The following is a 12,857-nucleotide window of genomic DNA, read 5'->3' on the forward strand; positions in this document are numbered from 1 at the left end:
TGCACAAGACCAAGGATGGGAAGTAGTCCTAGTAAAACCAGAATGCATGACTTATTTCTGGACGTATGAATTACGTGTCTTTATTGCCTTTGCTGAACGACTTGTGTACTAGCTAGAATTATCTTCACAACTATCTTGTATCAAAGTTATTGTGTGCTATATTTCATGCTTTATGTAAAATAAGCGGTATTGTAAGTTTGTAAAATATTGTATAAAAGTTTGAACGCGAAATATTATTATAATCAGTTTTTCATATAGAATTGTAGTAGTTGAATTGTATATTAGCTACTAAGTATGAACTTAACGGGTAGTTACTACCCAAATTTAAACTTATAAAACGCTAATATGAAGAAAAAGCTTTTATAAATGAGTTCATATTATGCTACGAAATACTATTAACTACTCTTAATATTCTGTATGATTAACTTGTTCCATTTGACTATTTTGAAGGAAATGGCACCGACTACTCGACACACCGTGAATATGAATGAAGAGGAATTCCGTACTTTTCTAGCTTCAAACATAGCCGCAGTACAGGCTGCGCTACATACCAACAATAACCTTGGATCTAGCAGTACAGGAAATCGTGTAGGATGCACCTACAAAGAATTCACTGCCTGCAAACCTTTGGAATTTGATGGAACCGAAGGATCGATCGGATTGAAACGGTGGACCGAGAAAGTCGAATCGGTGTTTGCCATAAGTAAGTGTACTGAAGAGGACAAAGTGAAGTACGCTACGCATACCTTCACAGGTTCTGCGTTAACATGGTGGAATACCTATCTAGAGCAAGTGGGACAAGACGATGCGTACGCACTACCGTGGTCAGCTTTCAAGCACTTGATGAACGAGAAGTACCGTCCCAGAACCGAGGTCAATAAGCTCAAGACAGAACTTAGAGGGTTACGAACCCAAGGATTTGATATTACCACGTACGAAAGACGATTCACAGAATTGTGCCTATTGTGTCCTGGAGCATTCGAAGATGAGGAAGAGAAGATCGACGCATTTGTGAAAGGATTACCGGAAAGAATCCAAGAAGATATAAGTTCACACGAGCCCGCCTCTATACAACAGGCATGTAGAATGGCTCACAAACTAGTGAACCAGATTGAAGAAAGAATTAAAGAACAGACTGCTGAAGAGGCCAATGTGAAGCAAGTCAAAAGAAAGTGGGAGGAAAACGGTGATAAGAATCACCAATACAACAACAACAGCAATTACAACAATAATCGCAACAATTATCCCAACAATCGCAACATCAATCGCAACTACAATAAATGGCCCAATAATAACAACAACAACAACAACAGCAACAGCAACTACAACAATCATCCCAACAACAATAATAACCGCAACAACAACAACAATCAGAAGCAGCTATGCCAAAGGTGTGAAAAGTATCACTCGGGGTTCTGGACCAAATTTTGCAACAAGTGTAAAAGAAATGGTCATAGCGCGGTGAAGTGTGAGGTCTACGGACCAGGGGTTAATAGAACGAAAGGAACAAATGGTGTCGGAACGAGTAATGGCGGAGTAAGTAGTGTCGGAGCAAGTTATGCCAATGTAGTTTGTTATATATGTGGAAAACCGGGCCACATTATTAGAAATTGCTCGAACCAGGAGAACACGAATGGACAAGGCCGTGGAAGAGTTTTCAATATTAATGCGGCAGAGGCACAGGAAGACCCAGAGCTTGTTACGGGTACGTTTCTTATTGACAATAAATCTGCTTACGTTTTATTTGATTCGGGTGCGGATAGAAGCTATATGAGTAGAGATTTTTGTGCTAAATTAAGTTGTCCATTGACGCCTTTGGATAGTAAAATTTTACTCGAATTAGCAAATGGTAAATTAATTTCAGCAGATAATATATGTCGGAATCGAGAAATTAAACTGGTTAGCGAAACATTTAAGATTGATTTGATACCAGTAGAGTTAGGGAGTTTTGATGTGATAATCGGTATGGACTGGTTGAAAGAAGTGAAAGCGGAGATCGTTTGTTACAAAAATGCAATTCGCATTATACGAGAAAAAGGAAAACCCTTAATGGTGTACGGAGAAAAGGGCAACACGAAGCTACATCTTATTAGTAATTTGAAGGCACAAAAACTAATAAGAAAAGGTTGCTATGCTGTTCTAGCACACGTTGAGAAAGTACAAACTGAAGAAAAGAGCATCAATGATGTTCCCATTGCAAAAGAATTTCCCGATGTATTTTCGAAAGAATTACCGGGATTACCCCCAGATCGATCCGTTGAATTTCAAATAGATCTTGTACCAGGAGCTGCACCAATAGCTCGTGCTCCTTACAGACTCGCACCCAGCGAGATGAAAGAACTGCAAAGCCAATTACAAGAACTTTTAGAGCGTGGTTTCATTCGACCAAGCACATCACCATGGGGAGCTCCTGTTTTGTTTGTCAAGAAGAAAGATGGTACATTCAGGTTGTGTATCGACTACCGAGAGTTGAACAAACTTACCATCAAGAACCGCTACCCACTACCGAGAATCGATGACTTATTTGATCAACTACAAGGCTCGTCTGTTTATTCAAAGATTGACTTACGTTCCGGGTATCATCAAATGCGGGTGAAAGAAGATGATATTCCAAAGACTGCTTTCAGAACACGTTACGGTCATTACGAGTTTATGGTCATGCCGTTTGGTTTAACTAATGCACCAGCTGTGTTCATGGACCTTATGAACCGAGTGTGTGGACCATACCTTGACAAGTTTGTCATTGTTTTCATTGATGACATACTTATTTACTCAAAGAATGACCAAGAACACGGTGAACATTTGAGAAAGGTGTTAGAAGTATTGAGGAAGGAAGAATTGTACGCTAAGTTTTCAAAGTGTGCATTTTGGTTGGAAGAAGTTCAATTCCTCGGTCACCTAGTGAACAAAGAAGGTATTAAGGTGGATCCGGCAAAGATAGAAACTGTTGAAAAGTGGGAAACCCCGAAAACTCCGAAACACATACGCCAGTTTTTAGGACTAGTTGGTTACTACAGAAGGTTCATCCAAGACTTTTCCAGAATAGCAAAACCCTTGACTGCATTAACGCATAAAGGGAAGAAATTTGAATGGAATGATGAATAAGAGAAAGCGTTTCAGTTATTGAAGAAAAAGCTAACTACGGCACCTATATTGTCATTGCCTGAAGGGAATGATGATTTTGTGATTTATTGTGATGCATCAAAGCAAGGTCTCGGTTGTGTATTAATGCAACGAACGAAGGTGATTGCTTATGCGTCTAGACAATTGAAGATTCACGAACAAAATTATACGACGCATGATTTGGAATTAGGCGCGGTTGTTTTTGCATTAAAGACTTGGAGGCACTACTTATATGGGGTCAAAAGTATTATATATACCGACCACAAAAGTCTTCAACACATATTTAACCAGAAACAACTGAATATGAGGCAGCGTAGGTGGATTGAATTATTGAATGATTACGACTTTGAGATTCGTTACCACCCGGGGAAGGCAAATGTGGTAGCCGATGCCTTGAGCAGGAAGGACAGAGAATCCATTCGAGTAAAATCTATGAATATAATGATTCATAATAACCTTACTACTCAAATAAAGGAGGCGCAACAAGGAGTTTTAAAAGAGGGAAATTTAAAGGATGAAATACCCAAAGGATCGGAGAAGCATCTTAATATTCGGGAAGACGGAACCCGGTATAGGGCTGAAAGGATTTGGGTACCAAAATTTGGAGATATGAGAGAAATGGTACTTAGAGAAGCTCATAAAACCAGATACTCAATACATCCTGGAACGGGGAAGATGTACAAGGATCTCAGGAAATATTTTTGGTGGCCGGGTATGAAAGCCGATGTTGCTAAATACGTAGGAGAATGTTTGACGTGTTCTAAGGTCAAAGCTGAGCATCAGAAACCATCAGGTCTACTTCAACAACCCGAAATCCCAGAATGGAAATGGGAAAACATTACCATGGATTTCATCACTAAATTGCCAAGGACTGCAAGTGGTTTTGATACTATTTGGGTAATAGTTGATCGTCTCACCAAATCAGCACACTTCCTGGCAATAAGAGAAGATGACAAGATGGAGAAGTTAGCACGACTATATTTGAAGGAAGTCATATCCAGACATGGAATACCAATCTCTATTATCTCTGATAGGGATGGCAGATTTATTTCAAGATTCTGGCAGACATTACAGCAAGCATTAGGAACTCGTCTAGACATGAGTACTACCTATCATCCACAAACTGATGGGCAGAGCGAAAGGACGATACAAACGCTTGAAGACATGCTACGAGCATGTGTTATTGATTTCGGAAACTGTTGGGATCGACATCTACCGTTAGCAGAATTTTCCTACAACAACAGCTACCATTCAAGCATTGAGATGGCGCCGTTTGAAGCACTTTATGGTAGAAAGTGCAGGTCTCCGATTTGTTGGAGTGAAGTGGGGGATAGACAGATTACGGGTCCGGAGATTATACAAGAAACTACCGAGAAGATCATCCAAATTCAACAACGGTTGAAAACCGCCCAAAGTCGACAAAAGAGCTACGCTGACATTAAAAGAAAAGATATAGAATTTGAAATTGGAGAGATGGTCATGCTTAAAGTTGCACCTTGGAAAGGCGTTGTTCGATTTGGTAAACGAGGGAAATTAAATCCAAGGTATATTGGACCATTCAAGATTATTGATCGTGTCGGACCAGTAGCTTACCGACTTGAGTTACCTCAACAACTCGCGGCTGTACATAACACTTTCCACGTCTCGAATTTGAAGAAATGTTTTGCTAAAGAAGATCTCACTATTCCGTTAGATGAAATCCAAATCAACGAAAAACTTCAATTCATCGAAGAACCCGACGAAATAATGGATCGTGAGGTTAAAAGACTTAAGCAAAACAAGATACCAATTGTTAAGGTTCGATGGAATGCTCGTAGAGGACCCGAGTTCACCTGGGAGCGTGAAGATCAGATGAAGAAGAAATACCCGCAACTATTTCCAGAAGATTCGTCAACACCTTCAACAGCTTAAAATTTCGGGACGAAATTTATTTAACGGGTAGGTACTGTAGTGACCCGAACTTTTCCATGTTTATATATATTAATTGAGATTGATATTTACATGATTAAATGTTTCCAACATGTTAAGCAATCAAACTTGTTAAGACTTGATTAATTGAAATATGTTTCATATAGACAATTGACCACCCAAGTTGACCGGTGATTCACGAACGTTAAAACTTGTAAAAACTATATGATGACATATATATGGATATATATATATAGTTAACATGATACTATGATAAGTAAACATATCATTAAGTATATTAACAATGAACTACATATGTAAAAACAAGACTACTAACTTAATGATTTTTAAACGAGACATATATGTAACGATTATCGTTGTAAAGACATTTAATGTATATATATCATATTAAGAGATATTCATACATGATAATATCATGATAATATAATAATTTAAAATCTCATTTGATATTATAAACATTGGGTTAACAACATTTAACAAGATCGTTAACCTAAAGGTTTCAAAACAACACTTACATGTAACGACTAACGATGACTTAACGACTCAGTTAAAATGTATATACATGTAGTGTTTTAATATGTATTTATACACTTTTGAAAGACTTCAATACACTTATCAAAATACTTCTACTTAACAAAAATGCTTACAATTACATCCTCGTTCAGTTTCATCAACAATTCTACTCGTATGCACCAGTATTCGTACTCGTACAATACACAGCTTTTAGATGTATGTACTATTGGTATATACACTCCAATGATCAGCTCTTAGCATCCCATGTGAGTCACCTAACACATGTGGGAACCATCATTTGGCAACTAGCATTAAATATCTCATAAAATTACAAAAATATGAGTAATCATTCATGACTTATTTACATGAAAACAAAATTACATATCCTTTATATCTAATCCATACACCAACGACCAAAAACACCTACAAACACTTTCATTCTTCAATTTTCTTCATCTAATTGATCTCTCTCAAGTTCTATCTTCAAGTTCTAAGTGTTCTTCATAAATTCCAAAAGTTCTAGTTTCATAAAATCAAGAATACTTTCAAGTTTGCTAGCTCACTTCCAATCTTGTAAGGTGTTCATCCAACCTCAAGAAATCTTTGTTTCTTACAGTAGGTTATCATTCTAATACAAGGTAATAATCATATTCAAACTTTGGTTCAATTTCTATAACTATAACAATCTTATTTCAAGTGATGATCTTACTTGAACTTGTTTTCGTGTCATGATTCTGCTTCAAGAACTTCGAGCCATCCAAGGATCCATTGAAGCTAGATCCATTTTTCTCTTTTCCAGTAGGTTTATCCAAGGAACTTAAGGTAGTAATGATGTTCATAACATCATTCAATTCATACATATAAAGCTATCTTATTCGAAGGTTTAAACTTGTAATCACTAGAACATAGTTTAGTTAATTCTAAACTTGTTCGCAAACAAAAGTTAATCCTTCTAACTTGACTTTTAAAATCAACTAAACACATGTTCTATATCTATATGATATGCTAACTTAATGATTTAAAACCTGGAAACACGAAAAACACCGTAAAACCGGATTTACGCCGTCGTAGTAACACCGCGGGCTGTTTTGGGTTAGTTAATTAAAAACTATGATAAACTTTGATTTAAAAGTTGTTATTCAGAGAAAATGATTTTTATTATGAACATGAAACTATATCCAAAAATTATGGTTAAACTCAAAGTGGAAGTATGTTTTCTAAAATGGTCATCTAGACGTCGTTCTTTCGACTGAAATGACTACCTTTACAAAAATGACTTGTAACTTATTTTTCCGACTATAAACCTATACTTTTCTGTTTAGATTCATAAAATAGAGTTAAATATGAAACCATAGCAATTTGATTCACTCAAAACGGATTTAAAATGAAGAAGTTATGGGTAAAACAAGATTGGATAATTTTTCTCATTTTAGCTACGTGAAAATTGGTAACAAATCTATTCCAACCATAACTTAATCAACTTGTATTGTATATTATGTAATCTTGAGATACCATAGACACGTATACAATGTTTCGACCTATCATGTCGACACATCTATATATATTTCGGAACAACCATAGACACTCTATATGTGAATGTTGGAGTTAGCTATACAGGGTTGAGGTTGATTCCAAAATATATATAGTTTGAGTTGTGATCAATACTGAGATACGTATACACTGGGTCGTGGATTGATTCAAGATAATATTTATCGATTTATTTCTGTACATCTAACTGTGGACAACTAGTTGTAGGTTACTAACGAGGACAGCTGACTTAATAAACTTAAAACATCAAAATATATTAAAAGTGTTGTAAATATATTTTGAACATACTTTGATATATATGTATATATTGTTATAGGTTCGTGAATCAACCAGTGGCCAAGTCTTACTTCCCGACGAAGTAAAAATCTGTGAAAGTGAGTTATAGTCCCACTTTTAAAATCTAATATTTTTGGGATGAGAATACATGCAGGTTTTATAAATGATTTACAAAATAGACACAAGTACATGAAACTACATTCTATGGTTGAATTATCGAAATCGAATATGCCCCTTTTTATTAAGTCTGGTAATCTAAGAATTAGGGAGCAGACACCCTAATTGACGCGAATCCTAAAGATAGATCTATCGGGCCCAACAAGCCCCATCCAAAGTACCGGATGCTTTAGTACTTCGAAATTTATATCATATCCGAAGGGTGTCCCGGAATGATGGGGATATTCTTATATATGCATCTTGTTAATGTCGGTTACCAAGTGTTCACCATATGAATGATTTTTATCTCTATGTATGGGATGTGTATTGAAATATGAAATCTTGTGGTCTATTATTATGATTTGATATATATAGGTTAAACCTATAACTCACCAACATTTTTGATGACGTTTTAAGCATGTTTATTCTCAGGTGATTATTAAGAGCTTCCGCTGTCGCATAGTTAAATAAGGACGAGATTTGGAGTCCATGCTTGTATGATATTGTGTAAAAACTGCATTCAAGAAACTTATTTTGTTGTAACATATTTGTATTGTAAACCATTATGTAATGGTCGTGTGTAAACAGGATATTTTAGATTATCATTATTTGATAATCTACGTAAAGCTTTTTAAAACCTTTATCTATGAAATAAAGGTTATGGTTTGTTTTAAAAATGAATGCAGTCTTTGAAAAACGTCTCATATAGAGGTCAAAACCTCGCAACGAAATCAATTAATATGGAACGTTTTTAATCAATAAGAACGGGACATTTCACCTAGTATCACTAGCTTCAATTTGATGTGTAGGTTGCTTGAGAAAGCTCCATAAACTTGATTAGTGATTTTGATGTTGTTGGTTAGGGTTTGATAGAATTGAATGTGAACATTTAATGTATTGAATGCCATGAATTATGGTTGGTAAGTGGTTAGTTAGATTGTATGCTTGATTACCTACGAAACGGCGTGTCATATGTATGCATTTAATTCCCGAATCCTATTTTGTGCATTTATGAACTTGAGCATTAATTGAGCATTAAATGTTGGAAAGTCGGTTATTGCAAATGATGTTTTTGGTTGATGAAATGTGTTTAGTTGTGTTCTTTGTCAAATTAGCTTTCCAACGATATAAAATGCGTGTTATAAGTGTTTACGGTTTGTGATTTGTGTTTGATCGAAGTTCGGAAAAAGACTTGAACAATTGAAACTAACCAGGCACCAGCACACGTTATGTGCCACGGCGCGGCCAGACTATGTCGCGGCGCGACATAAGGCGTGTCCAGGTTCTGACCTCCTTGGTCAAAATAAGAAAAATGTTTGGCAAACTATGGACCTTCGATTCACATGAGACTTGTTTTAACATGCTTATATATGAATAAAAACCTCAGAAAAACAGTTCGGGACCCGACCTGAACGTGTTGACTTTTTCGTTGACTTTGACCGACCAAAGTTTGACTTTTTGTCAAACTTAACCAAATGATTATACAACCTTCCTAGCTTGTTTCTATACTTGTATCTTGCATGAAACTTGACAAATTGATTCACATGCTACATAATCTAGTCGTAACGAGCCATATGACTAATTGAACATCTTTGATCTATCGTGTTTACCGTTATTGATACGACCTATTTGTTTAGGTCAAGACTAGCATTGTTCTTTGCACACGTTACTCTGTGAAGTACTTTTCATACGTGCACTCAAGGTGAGATCATACTCCCACTTTTACTCTTTTGAACTTACATTGGGATGAGAAAACATAAACGTTTCTTTTTACTAAGTGAACACAAGTACAGGAAAACAAACATTCTACATACGAGTTTGAACAAAAATCCTCAATTCGATTATCATTAGTTACACTTGCCGGGTGTAAGCGAGAACTTATGTTATATGGCCATATGGGTTTGACAAACCCTCATTCAAATGGTTTGCTACCGTTTACGAATGAAATATATTTTCAAGAAACAGTGTATATTCTAACACTATTGTGATGGGGTTCTATGGAAGGAATGTTAAGCATTGATAATTGGGTGCTCGTGAAACAAACTTTTGGAATGTATTACTATTATATCAATGTTACAAATCTTATGGTTCACTTGTACTTAATTTATTAAACCTATGATTTCACCAACGTTTTCGTTGACAGATTTCTATGTTTTTCTCAGGTCCTTGATCATTAGGTGATACATGCTTCCGCACATTCTTTTTGATACTTGCTTTGGATGTCGAGTATACTTGCATATGTGGAGCGTCTTTTGACTACTTTAAACTGTGTCGCACGTGTTTCATTTGTACCTTAAACATCGTTATGTACTAGTTATGGAAACTACTTTTGTAAACTTTGAAACATCCACACTTATGAAATGAATGCGACATATTTTCGGTCAAACTTTGTCTTAAGGACTTATGACCATGTAATGGGACCTACGTAGATGGCGTCGTCAAACATGATTTGGTCGGGTCGCTACAGATGGTATCAGAGCTTTGGTTGTAGGGATTTAGAGTTCATTGGTGTCAACCCCGAGTCATAGGGTCCATTAGTGAGTCTAGACTACAACCGGCATATAGACTTGAAGTAGGAATTACTTGACTACTTGTGCATTATACTCGAACTCTTCTATCATATCTAATTCTTATTCAACCTTAATCTCACGTTACTTGATTTAATTGACGCGCCACCTTGACTATATGAAATAGTGTCGAATGCACATATGAATTAGGGTAATATAATTTCCGGGATTATATTACGGTGACTCATATGAACATTCCGACATTATGACATAAAGAATTTAAGGCGAGTCAAGGAAAATTTCTCTCTATCCTTATTCCATATCATGGTTAGTATTATTAAGAATACTAATCAACAGTATTCTTGTGTTTTGAATGAACAATGCCTCCTCGTCGTGTGCCACGCCATGAGACACCCGAACAAGCTCTACAACGAATGGTAGCCACCACCGTAGAGGCGTCCATGGCCAATCACTCCACCAACGACAATAAAAATAACAACAACAAAAATCAAGGGGCCGGTAACTCAAGCGAAGGGTGCTCCTACAAAGCCTTCATGGGGTGCAAACCTCACACCTTTGATGGAACCGGGGGACCGGTTGTACTCACTCGATGGTTCGAACAAACGGAAGCCGTTATTAGCATAAGCGGTTCTCGAGACCAAGATAAAGTCAAATATTCCACTCACACTTTCGCCGGTGTCGCCCTCACATGGTGGAACACCTATGTACAATCGGTGGGTACCGATGAAGCTCACGCCCTCTCTTGGGCCAACTTAAGGGAAAATATGATCGTCGAATATTTCCCTCGTGAAGAAACCTGAAGGCTCGAACAAGAGCTAAGAACTTTGAAAGCGGTCGGAAACGATCTCAAGGCTTATAATCAACGATTTTCCGAACTAGCCTTGATGTGCCCAAACCTTGTGAACCCCGAAGCTTTAAGGGTTGAACTTTACATGGATGGTCTCCCAAAGAGCATCAAACAAAGGGGTAATGTCATCCAAACCCACTAATCATCAAGAAGCTTTGAACATGGCCCACAAGTTGATAGAAACAGTGGACGAAATTGTAGTGTCGGCACCTAAAGCCGAGGATAAGTCGGGTAACAACAAAAGAAAGTAGGAAACCCCCCCAATCAAGCAACAACAACTTTGACAAGAAGCCTTACACCTCCAACGGCAAGAAGGGTTATGTCGGAAACCTACCTCTTTGCAACAAATGCAACAAACATCACTTTGGCGAATGTGGCAAGCTAATTTGTTATCGATGCCAAGGAATTGGTCATAAGGCCAATGAGTGTAAAAGTGTCGCCTCCATCACTCGAAAGGGGCCCAATGCACCAAAAACGGGCACTTGTCACGAATGTGGCCAAACGGGCCATTATAGAAATGCATGCCCGAAGAAGAAAGATAACCCCAACACACGCGGCCGAGCTTTCAACATCAACACCGAGGAAGCCCTAGATGACAATGAATTAGTCACGGGTACATTTCTTCTCAACAACACTTATGTTACTTGTTTATTCGATTCGGGTGTCGATAAGAGTTTTGTATCCAAGAGTTTGACTCATTCTTTTAACACTCCACCACTTCCACTAGATACCACTTATACCATTGAAGTGGCCAACGGAAAACTATTGAGTGCCGACACATATTACCGGGGGTGTACGTTAAACATTTTGGGTAATGAGTTTGAAATTGACTTGATACCCATGGAACTAGGAAGCTTCGATGTAATAATCGGTATGAATTAGCTAGCCAAAATGAAATCTCACATCCTTTGTGATCTTAACACAATCCGAATTCCTATCGAGAATGGTAAACCTTTGATCGTCTATGGCGATAAGAGTTGCACCGGACTCAACCTCGTTTCATGCATTAAAGTTAGAAAACTAATCCGTAAGGGTTGTTTTGCGATCCTTGCTCACGCTAAGAAAGTCGAGTCCGATGAGAAGCACATCGATGATGTGCCAATTATTAGTGACTATTCCGATGTATTTCCCGACGAGTTTTCGGGTCTTCCACCTCATCGACCGGTTGAATTCCAAATCGATCTTATTCCAGGAGCCGCACCCGTAGCTCGTATACCATATAGACTCGCTCCATCCGAAATGCAGGAATTTCAAAGTCAAATCCAAGAACTACTTGATCGTGGTTTTATCCAACCTAGCCATTCACCTTGGGGCGCTCCGATTTTGTTTGTTAAAAAGAAAGACGGATCCCTATGAATGTGCATTGATTATCGTGAACTAAACAAATTGATGGTTAAGAACCGATATCCACTTCCTCACATCAATGATCTCTTTGATCAACTACAAGGGTCTTGTGTATATTCAAAAACCGATCTCCGTTCGGGTTATCATCAATTAAGGGTTAAGGGGGAAGATGTCTCCAAAATCGCTTTCCGGACTCGTTATGGTAGTTATAAATTTCTTGTAATGCCATTTGGTCTCACTAACGCACCGGCGGTGTTCATGGATCTTATGAACCGCGTGTGCAAACCGTATCTTGACAAATTCGTTATCGTGTTCATCGATGATATTTTAGTTTATTCTAAAAGCAAAGAAGAACACGAGGAACATCTTCGACTTGTGCTTGAACTTTTTAGACAAGAACGACTCTATGCCAAATTCTCCAAGTGTGAATTTTGGTTAAAGGAAGTTCAATTTCTTGGTCATGTTGTAAGTGACCAAGGTATTAAAGTCGATCCAACGAAAATAGAAGCCATTAGTAAATGGGAGACTCCTACTACTCCTACTCACATTCATCAATTCTTGGGTCTCGCCGGATACTATCGTAGATTCATCAA

Source organism: Rutidosis leptorrhynchoides, chromosome 5, assembly GCF_046630445.1.
Source record: "Rutidosis leptorrhynchoides isolate AG116_Rl617_1_P2 chromosome 5, CSIRO_AGI_Rlap_v1, whole genome shotgun sequence".
NCBI lineage: Eukaryota > Viridiplantae > Streptophyta > Magnoliopsida > Asterales > Asteraceae > Rutidosis > Rutidosis leptorrhynchoides.